This window comes from Rattus norvegicus, chromosome 14 (genome assembly GCF_036323735.1).
Source record: "Rattus norvegicus strain BN/NHsdMcwi chromosome 14, GRCr8, whole genome shotgun sequence".
NCBI lineage: Eukaryota > Metazoa > Chordata > Mammalia > Rodentia > Muridae > Rattus > Rattus norvegicus.
Genome location: NC_086032.1, coordinates 64,446,884 through 64,458,533, shown reverse-complemented (window position 1 = coordinate 64,458,533; position 11,650 = coordinate 64,446,884).

Genomic DNA, 11,650 nt, shown 5'->3' with positions numbered 1-11,650 from the left:
CTCAATACACCCCACATAAGACAGAAATGGGACCTGCGTTCAGGTAGACAGGCACCTGAGTCCACACATTTCCTCTCTCCATATTAGTCCATCATCTACAGACCTCATGTATGGCTTGTTTCCACTCTTACCTTTAATAAAACCTGTCCTTTGGATATCACTCCAGTGCCATGCGTCTTGTAAGAGGTTCATTTCCAAGTACATTTAATAATATTCACGAGTAGAGATTAAGTAAATGTGCTTTCATCTTTATTCTATTTGGTTTTTGATGTTTTAGAAAAATCAAACAATCTGACAGGACAGAGTTCTGAATGTGATCTAAGAGATTATGGTGTTTATTTTTTTACATAGTATGAACATTTATCTAAGATACTTGGTTTAGTTTTCAAAGAAGGCAACATACATTGCTTGTGCCATGCCTGCTACAAATATAAGGGAATGACATGATTTTCTTACCATATCTGTCCATTCCACTTAGGCTCAAAGTGTCAAAGCACATTCTTATCAAATAGTTTAAGAGAGGCTACCTCTTAGCCAAGGATTGGAAAAATCCATAATGCAGTTTCAAACATCCAGCCACATTTCTTCACTAGTTCCAAGTGTAATGACAAAAGGTTGTGTGCTTCCTTTAAAGTGATAGAAGTCTAGAAAGAGAGATGAGCATAAATTACTTCAACCTGAACAGAGCATCATAACTGCTATAGACAAATAGCAGAAAAGATGCCATGGTGAATTGGAAATGAAAATGGCCAAGGAATATTTCATGGATGATGCAACATTTAAACTGGTAAACTGGTCTTGACTAGATGAGCTCTGAGCAAGAAGAGATAGAGAAGACAGAATACACATAGATATAGGGCTGGGTCTTCTCTACAATTGGGGAACAGTTGGTTTGTCAAGAGGTAAAATGCACAAACTGGAAAGTGTGAGTAGGGCTTCCTTTCAGATGAATTTTAATGCCCAGTCTCTGAGCATAATCAACTGTGTCATCAGCTCTCTGGAAAAGATCTGTGAGTCTGGGCAGAATAATTAGGAATTGATAAGAAAGATACACGAAATATCAAAAGACAGTGATGTCAGAGTTTTGGAGGTTGTATTCTTGGCTTGTCCTTGGAACTCATTCATTCAACTAGAGCTTGTTTGTCCAGCATGTGTTAACCCCCAGCACTGTGTCTTTACAGTAACTGTCCATTCAATTTCTTTAAACATGATTGAGATTATCATTGACTAGTCATGCACTTGACTAGTCTGTGTGTATAAAAATACTTTACCAATGGGCTTTTATGTATATACACCTGTACAATCGTATAAACATTGGGCAGTTTTCTCCAACATAGTGTCAGCCAGAGAAAACACACTGTAAATTTATCTGGTTAAAATGTGATTTGAATTAGACCAATACTCTTTCTTTTAATTTTTTTTAAATCATGAAGTTTATAGTACATCCATTTATGTGGTCCTATGTAACTATTTTTTTTTCTGTTCTGGAAAGCTATGACATATACAAATCTGTGTCCATGAAGAGGACAAAAAGCATCATTGTGAGGAACAAGCTGTAAAAACAGTGCTGCCAGTGGAGACTAGTGCACACTCATTCAAGGAACTCTTGGGATTTCCTACTTCCACTCAAAATATTCAATCATAAATAGAGAATTCAACCTTCATTTTTCTGAAAGAAACAGCATGCCATAATTATTGATCTTCATTTTCCCAGCATTTTGAACAACTTGGATAAATAGATATTACCAAAGTACTGCCTAAATGAGCGAATGAATGGCTGTTTGACTTGTCTGAAAATAATTCATAACATTATGACATAGCATTTTCTGTACTGTTTACACATAGACAGTGGTCATATAATCGTCCTGATTATCCCCTGTTGTTTTTAATCTTACTGTCTTGAACTGTGTATTTAGTCCTTTTCTTTGCATTTTTGTCTCCCTCAGTCTTCCAGTTCCCCTTAAAGAGCATGGTAAATATTATGTTTTAATATATACAAAATATCACTATCATTACCTTTGATTTTTCTTTCTCTTGTCTTCACTTTCATGTCTCTTGACTTCTCACTATTTCATATGTTCAATCTATACGTCCCCCTTCTTATTTTATCTCCTCACTTCTTCCTGGTGCAATGGCTCTTATTTCACTACGCGCTAACTACATCTCATTGTCTTCAAATTGCTTATGGTCATATCCCTCACTTCATACAGACGGCATCTAAATGCAAATATCCCCGAACAAAAAAATCACAGAGTGGCAGAGGGAAATAAAGTTTTGAAATAAACACTGTATATTGAATTGGTTTCTAAATCAGCACCAGTAAACAAATGCCAAATAGCGGTCTCTAGAGACAGAAGATGAGTACATTTTGAAATGGGAAATCTCTCTCTCTCTCTCTCTCTCTCTCTCTCTCTCTCTCTGTGTGTGTGTGTGTGTGTGTGTGTGTGTCTTTCATCCCTTTAAAATACATAAAACATTTCTTCAAATAACTAAGGACCCTTTTAGCTGAAATTATAGACTATCCAATCAGATAGTTCATGTTTATTTTGACCAATTGATAAACAGACGGAGTCTGAGAGGGAAAGGTCTCAATCTGACTTGCAGGCTAGCCATTTTACATGCAAGAAATGGAGGTCTTATATGCTACTATCCCATCTTGAAAGTATGTGACTTATGGTGATATTCCCTCAGGAGACAAAACCTAAGCTGACTTTGCCAAGATGTCTCCTTAGATTAAGATGTGGTTTATGATGATTAAAGGATTCCAGGATTACCTGTCTCTAAAAACACCGCATTTCTAATCAATGTGCCAGTTTTGTAGTTACTAGTCATGTGACTTTAGGCATGGTGGAACCTGCCCGAGTCCACATATCCTACTCTAGAAAAGAACATATACTCATGGCTTCAGAGAGTTATAAGAGAGTGAAGTAAAAGAGTGTCTGTAAAGGGCTTAGGAGAATCTTAACCCTGAGATCTTTAATAAACAGCACTGTTCCCATTACCTGTCAAAGGCAGAGATAATAACTGAGTAACTTTTCCTCTGGAATATGTGAGAAATCTTCTTATCTTCACACATGCCACTTTATTTTCTATTTCTTCTTCTTCTTCAGCTAGCTCACAAAACACACATACCCACCCTTCAATCCCTATCTATTTCGGCCTGAGAGTTCCAGAGAGTATGCCTTTATCTCCCTGAGAAGTGGTATCTACTCATTAAAAGTCATTCAACAATTTATTTACTCAATGCCTCTTCATTTCGTAAGTTATGGAAATATAGTCAGGAAAAGGGTAAAATAGGTGAAAACCCCCACTTTATGGAGCTTATGTTTCAGTTGAGAACATAAGAGTAATATAAATAAATAAACTCTGTTGAGTTGAAGACATTCATTAGTGCTATGGAGAACACAAAGCAGAAAAGAAGTCACAGGGTGCCCATGCTAGGAGCTGAGAGTACCTTCTAATTTGAAGAGGTTAAGGAACAAATATATTTGAACAAAGAAGAGAAATGAGAGTTGTTGGAAACTGGTCCAAGGCTGCTCTGGACAGGGTGATGCACACGTGTGACAGCTCTAAACCTTTACATGTATTGACCCTCTGCACTGAAACTATTTTTCTTAGGTTCACCTGCTCTAGTTTGTGGTTGTTAATTACGCTGAGTTTACATGAAAGTTGTTCATATTTTGTAATAGGTATTTCAAATTCTGTACTTTAATTTCTTAGAGATCGAAAACAGGGGTTGACCTATCTACGTATTTTTGTTAAATTCTTGTGGGATTAAGAGCCAACGATCATTCAGGATAACCAAATCTGATTTTGAGCGTCATTATTGAGCTGGCTGGAGACTGCCACTAGAGAAACAGTTCTCACAGAGCAGCTCTGACTGCTTTCTGCTACAAGGAAAACCACATACTGATTAGCAGTGTCACGGACCCTTAAAGCAAGCAAGCAATTTGACAAAAGCCAAAAACATGCACTTAGCAGGGACACCTTGAGCCCAGGTTTCCAGAAAATGGTTCCTATGAGCTTTTTCGCAGTGGAGAGAGACAGGCAGGGTATATGTTAGTTTCAGGTTAAACCAAAGGTGTCTCCAAATGTGACAACAGAGAGGCATTTTCACACTTTCACAAAGTAGTGTTGAGTCTGGTCTCAGATTCCTCAAATTGTCCATTAAAGTTAATTTAATGATAATGTTAATTTTAGTGTCTAAAATAGGTGATCAGGTGAGAGTGTTGTAACCACGAATGACAATCTGTAGCAGCTTCTCAGACTTGAAGGTTTCCTACATTTACGTTCAATTTATATATTTTTTCTGTATTATTCTTCCTATGGTACTCTGCTTTTCATTGTCAGATTAAAGGAAAGACCTTCAAGGTGTTGTAGTATCAGTAATAGAATATGTAATAGAATAAGAAACTGATAGATTTTTGCATTTTCATAGTAGTTTTCAGGGTTTCTGCTACTTTTAGCATTTAAATTGTGGTTGTATAATCTTAAGATTTCATCAGGTTTAGCATCATCTAGTCTTGGTAGCATGATATCCTGCGTCTATAGTACTAAGTAAGTGAGGTGATGGACAGGGGTGGAATTATGGGTAATAGAGAGTGACACCCTGTGTAAACACAGTGGTCTTCTACACCTTTGGCACCATATTGCTTCGAACCTGGAATCAGATGCAAAATGTGAAACAGATGCACATTTCTATTATGTTAAAAATCTAACTTTCCAATAATATTACATATTCAGTATTTTAAGGGGGCGTATGCTTGAATAAAACAACTCTGGACATTGACTTCTATGATGCCACCATCTCTGATTTGGTTAACCCAGGCCATTTATCAGTAGGGACAATGGTAAGCAGAAATGCCCAAACAATTTGCTTAGTCACACTGAAGCAGGAGAGATTGAGAACTTCCAAAATACCCAATCTGTTGTAAAGTCATTTCATTTATCAAATTGAACACTTTAAAAATAAATCCATTGCTCTGATGCTTGTGTAGAATCATAAACATCGCAGGCCCTGTGCCTTTTCATTTGTTTGAAGGTTGAATGTAGAAACAGTTTCTGTTACATCAAAGATCAAAACATCAAGGTTTGGAACATTTTGTGTGCTCATTAGAGTTAGTGTCAGATGTGTCTCCCAGGCTTACACCTACCTGCCATTGAAGGGGAAGCATCTTGTCAGCTATTTATGGAAAACCCCAGGGGTCTCCTCCTGAGAGATCCTGAACGTATAATTTTCAGCACCTCGTGAAGACTGCCACATGTCCTCCACCTCTGCACCTTCTCCAGAACAACCTATGAAAGTCTCTGCTATTAACACTGCTACACAGCTTAGCAATATTGTGATTTTTAAGTTGGCTGCTATAACTTTGTTCCAGGACAGTGCTCAGCTAAGAACAAACTATGGGAAAGAGAGAGGCCAATTTCTGATCATTGTCCTAATAACATCTCTGTAGCCAACCACAAATTACAAGGGTAATCTGTGTGTGTGTGTGTGTGTGTGTGTGTGTGTGTGTGTGTGTGTGTGTGTGTGTAAATGTGTATATGTATGCAGGCAAAAAGAGAAACAAAGGGAGGAAAAGATACTGAAATACATATACAGAAAATGTTTCAGCTTTAATTTATGGATTATTTTCATCTCAAAGGATAGTTTAATGTCAGAAGATGTGATAATGGTATGATATTACAATTTTACTGGACTTTAAAATACATTCAATTTTATAATTCAAGAACATGTATCACCAGATTATTTAAATAATTGGACTAATTCATTAATGAATTAACATCTCAGCCCGTTTTCAAGAGAATAATCAATGTAGAATTTATAGTAGGAAGTTACATCTTAAAGTGGACAATTGGAAGGATTTTAGCAAATGCCAAATATAATGAAGATATAAGTAGGATTTCCTTGTAGGCTTTTCTAGCCTGAGTTCCTCTCCTACCACAGTTCCAGGCAATCAGTGGTAAATGTTCTAGAATATCAAATGAGAATCTTACACTGAATTATTCTTCTGTGCATGACCCTTTGCTCATATTGTATAATACCTTAGGGGTCCATCCACACTGTAGCTGTATTAGTAGTCTTTTTCTTTTTAATGTCGCATCATGTTTTTGCTTATGAGCCTAGCATTTAATGGCTGAGTCATAACCAGCCAAGACTCAGTAGAGAGATTGGGACACCAACCCAGCCACAAACTCTTTGACCCACTATTATTTTTTCTGCCTGCAAGATATGCTGGGGTAAAGGTGGAACAGCATTTGTGCAAGTATCCAATGACTGATCCACCTTGAAACTACAAGTAGTGCAGGCATGGGAGAGGGAACAGGGACTGAGGGAGTGGCCAACCAACAACACCTGGCCCAACTTGAGAGTCATCTCATAGGCAAGCACCAATCCCTAACACTATTAACGATATTCTGTATGCTTGCAAAATGGAGTAATGCTGTATATGTTGTGTAGCTTTTTGTGATCAATCTTAATTTTTACCATGAGAAGCTTCGTGTTTTATCAGATTATTTTAGTACACTTATTAAAGTAACCAAAAAAGTTTTCTTGATTTGTCTTTTGATCTGATGGTTATTCTACTTACTTTTCAAGTATTGAACCACCTTTCATTTAGGTGAATCTCATTTCTATGTGTGAATCTCATTTCTATGTACTGTTGGTGTCTGTTTGTTAGACCCTGGTAATAATTACGATGCTTGGGTTCTTAGGTTTATTTTTGCTGTCTTTTTCTGCTTCTCACGTCAGGATGATGCTACCCTTACAAAGTGAACTATGGGACATTTCCGGTGGTTCAATATTTCTCTAGAGGATTCTTGTCAGTTTGCTACTCTTTTCTCCTGTTTGATAGATTTCACCAGAAAAGCCATGTAGGCTTAACAAAACCCTGACATTCCATTAGACATGAGAAAGCTGTGCCAGCCTACCTAGAAACTTTTGATTATAGATTTGATTTTTGTTCTATAGATAGAAAATCTTTCTCTCTTTCTTTGGTAATGAACTTTGGCCATTCCGCTCACCCATCTGAGTTCCCTAAAGGGCAAGATTTCGTAACACCCCCTTTTCCATCCCTCAGTGTCTATAAAATCGATTTTGGTTATTATGCCCCCTGCCTTCATTTGTTTCTTAACATTGTTTGCTGACGTTTATTTTATTGTTGCTCAAGATCATATTTCTCTGTTTAGCCCTTGCTGGATCTTGCTCTGTAGACCAGAATGGCCTTGAACTTAGAGATCCGTCTGTCTCTACCTGGATCAAAGATATGTGCTACCACATCATGAAATTTGCAGGCAAATGGATGGAACTAGACAAAAATAATTCCAAGTTAGGTAACCGATTCTCTCTGAAAGACAAATATGGAATGTATTCACCTATACGTGCATACTAGTCAATAAATAAATGATAACCAACCTATAATCCATAGACCCCCTAGGTATAGAGGAAGGGAATATGGGTGGTGGACAGATTTCTTTCTCTTGGAGGGGAAAATAGAAGACATTTTGTGGGTGGACTAGGGGAAGCAAGAATACAGTAGGATCAGGTAAAGAGGAGAAGGGAGATAGAGAACTGAAGGAACACAAGAAAGACAATTGAAGTTGAGAGTCATTTGAAGGTTGATATGGAATCATAATGTAGTGAAAAAGTCCTAAAATATATTAAGGTGATCCTAATGAGGTCTCCTAATAATGGGAAAGGCATAATTCCAATTGGCCATCTCTTGACACAAAACAAGGCTTCCAGTACCAGGACTGCATTACATTTAATTGAGTTGTTGGCCAAGGGGATCCCATGGAAATCTTCAAACAACTCAGACTATTGCTAAGCCAGTATATTGCTCACCACAAATTGACAGCAGAGCCCCATTGCCAAGGACAATATCCGCACAATTCATTGAACATAGAGAAAACAAGTCAGGCACTACATGGAGCCTTCAGAATTATGTTCTGCTGTCTTCGGTATAAGGAAATACGCTTCAGGCTACCAAAAGAGAACAGTAAACACTAACTCAGCTATAAAACTTTTATCTATATTCTCTTCAGCCTTCAACATATGCTAGGACAATGCTGGCATAGAATTTATGGGAATAGCCAGCCAATGTCTAATTTGACTTATGGTCTACTCCATGAAATTAAACTGATACCTGACAGTACTTGGGTGACCAAGAACAAAATACTAGATGAAATATTCCAGAGACTGAGGGTAAAACTGGTCTCAAAAATATATGTGGGGAGGGCTTGAGGGAGTGGTAATAAAATGACTCCTCTTGATATTCTGCTATATTCATAGATCAGTGGCTTATTCAGACATCATCAGGAAAGCTTCCTCCAACAGAAGATGGGGACAGATAGAGAGACCCACACTCACACATTACATGGAGAGAGAGTCCAGCTCGAAATTAGATGTCTCCATCAAATCCCTCTTATCAGAGACCAGGAAAGTCCAGGAAAGTGGAGGCAGAAATAGTGTTTAAGTGATAGAAATGACCGGAAGAATGCAGTTCTCTGAATCAACTGATCAAGGCTTATGTGAACTTACAGAGATTGAAGCAGCAAGGACAGGATCTACAAGTCTGCACTGGGTCCTCTGTGTATATTATAGATTTCAGCTTAGAATGTTTATATGGGACTCCCAAGTGTGCTAATGTGTGTGCAAGTCAATCTCTGAGTTTTCCTTGGTTTTGATTTTCAAGGCAGGTTTTCTCTGTGTAGCCCTGGCTGTCCTGGAATGTACATTGTAGACCAGAATAACATTGAACTCATAGTGATCTCCCTCTGCCTTCTGGTTGCTGGAATTAAAGGTGTGAGCCACCACAAAAGAACAGTCTCTGGTTCTTGTGCCTGCTCTTAGAGCCCTTTTCCTTCTGTTACAGTTCCTTATCTAGCCTCAGTGTGATGGTCTTTCTTTTTCTCTTGTATGTAGTTTTGTCATTTTGGTTGTTATTTCTTAGAATCCTGGTATTTTGTAATGAGAGACAGAAAAGGAATAGATTCAGAGAGGATGGGAGGTGGGGAGAGAGAGGGGAAGCTGAAATCCAGATATATTGCATGATTAAAGAATCTGTTTTTAATGAAAAATAAAAGAATACAGAATACAAAAAGAATTGTTTGTTAATTTGGTTAAAATTATCAAATATAGGCTTTTATTGCATTGTATTTTCTCTTTTCATTTCTGTTTTGCCTCTTATCTTCATTATTTCCATGTTTTCTTTTGAGGTTATTATTTAACTATCTAGCTGGGTGGAAAATGAAGGGAATGGATTTAATTTTTGTCTGTTCTAATACAAGTGTTGCATGCTCTAAAGTCCCCTTTGATGATGTTTTAGATGATTTGCTGCAAGGTACGATGCTTTATTTTCCATCAGTTCAGAGTGGTAAGCATATTGTACAGCATCATTTTCCTATGACCCTGTATTTTAAGATGTGCATGGTTCATTTTTAACCAATTTTTTAATTATTTCATTAACAACACATACCAGAAAATATTTTATAATTCAAATTAATTTTTATTTATGATGTTTACTATTTTTCAGAAGAATAACTCATCATAGAAAAATATATTTTTGGTTTAAATCATATTTTACTGTTGTTGAGTGGCATATTCTATAGACATCAATTAGTCCAAAATATTCTGTAGCATAATTCATTCCTTTTCAAGTTTTACTATTGTATTTCAAGATGCTCTTTCAGAGTCTTATAAGAATCATAGTTATTGGTGTTAATATATTTAGTTTCCTTTTCAGGTTGTTCTAAGTGCTCTCTACATATACTACACTAAATATATAACATATAATATATATGTATATGTGTGTGTGTGTGTGTGTGTGTGTGTGTGAGAGAGAGAGAGAGAGAGAGAGAGAGAGAGAGAGAGAGAGAGAGGAATATCATATTTCTAGGATTAATTTAGTAATTTAGGATGACCTAGAATCCAAGGTCAAGGTAAGGAGGACATTAAATCTTCAAATTTTCTGCCTCTGCTTCCCAAATCTCTGACTTCAGGCTTGTGTCACTGCACCTAGCTTCATTATTTTTTATAATGTCTGTTTAATTAATATTGTAAGCATGAAATAATACTATTAATATCTCCTCTTTACAGGTAAGTGAATGGGCGTAAAGGCTGAATTATGCTACAAAAAGGTATACAATCCTTTTGTGATCTCAGTAGGTTGTGAACCAGGTAGCAGACTCTAGAATTTGGTACAATATTAAGGAAAATGAGAATGTTGAAGATTTATATTTATTATAGAAAAGAAATAAAGGTGAACTAGCTGGATAAGAACAGATGTGATGTGTTAGATTATGGGTGGTTTTTTTCTTTTTACACTTCTGTACTTTATAAGCTTTCAAAATATATATATATGTGTGTGTGTGTATGTGTATAATTGTGAATTGTTATAAGTAGAATAAACTATAATTAAATCATCATTCTATTTGTCTCATTCACTAAAAGAAATCAAGCAATTGTTGTGAAGTTTATCTTATAATTTTCATAATTATTTTCAAAACTATTAATTTCTTCTTAGGCTGCATTTGATTTTATTATTCAGTTCTCTGTTAAGTACTATTGGATATAATATTTGACTTTCTACCTAATTGTTCCCTGAAATTACAAAACAAGCTTTCTTATTTTCAGTTGATCCACGTTGCCTTTAGACTCCTTTACAGAAATCCTATGTTCCTGTAGAAAAGAATGCTGTCAGAGTTTACCATTATAATTACCTTTTAAAGAAATACTTCATTAAGCCACAAAAGAATCAAGAGGTAAAAATAATCTTCTGTCTAGGACGATAATCCAATGCAAGCATGAGGACCTGAGTTCAAATCCTCAGAACCCATATAAAAATCCAGGTAGGCGTGATGGCCAGCTGACTTGGGAGGCAGAGGCAGGGATTCCCCAGGATGAATTTGCTGTCTAGGCTGTCTGAGTCAGTGAAGTTATAGCTCAGTGAGAGACTCACGTATATTAAATAAAAGTAGAGAATGACTGTGAAAGTAGAGAATGACTGAGATATGTATATATACTGTTTAAAGCAAACCTTTACAGTGTTAGAAAAGCAGATAAAAGAGAAAGAAAACATTAAAATATCACTATTCATATTTAATAATCATTGTTGAGGATAATTATTTTAATATTTTTTTCTGTTTATTTTATTGTATTTCTTATTCTTATTAGTAGTAGTATTACTATAACAGTAGTAGTACAGTGGTTGTACTCATGTGTGTATGTGTCTCTCTTGAGTGTATATGTGTGCGTATTTGTGCGTGTGTGTGTGTGTGTGTGTGCATGTTTATGATACATGTGTGTGTGAAAGATCATGTGTGCACACAGATCATTATATGAGTGTGTTGATCAGTGGAAAAATTTAGGAGTTAGATTTCATTTTCTATTGTGGCTTTAGGGGACTTGTTTCAGATTATTAGATTTGCACAAACAATGTTACCTTCTGAGCCTTCTTACTGGACTAGGACTGTGACTTTTATACCTATCTAAAATTGTTTTAATAATGCATAGCAACTACATTGGCATGGGTTTGATAAAATTATCTTTAAGGGTGATTTAAAAATGACTCTGTGCATCTTAGGGATCCTTCTTAAATCCTTGAGCCTTGGGATCAGGTAGACAAGGGCTGCTGAAGTCCATAGATAGTGA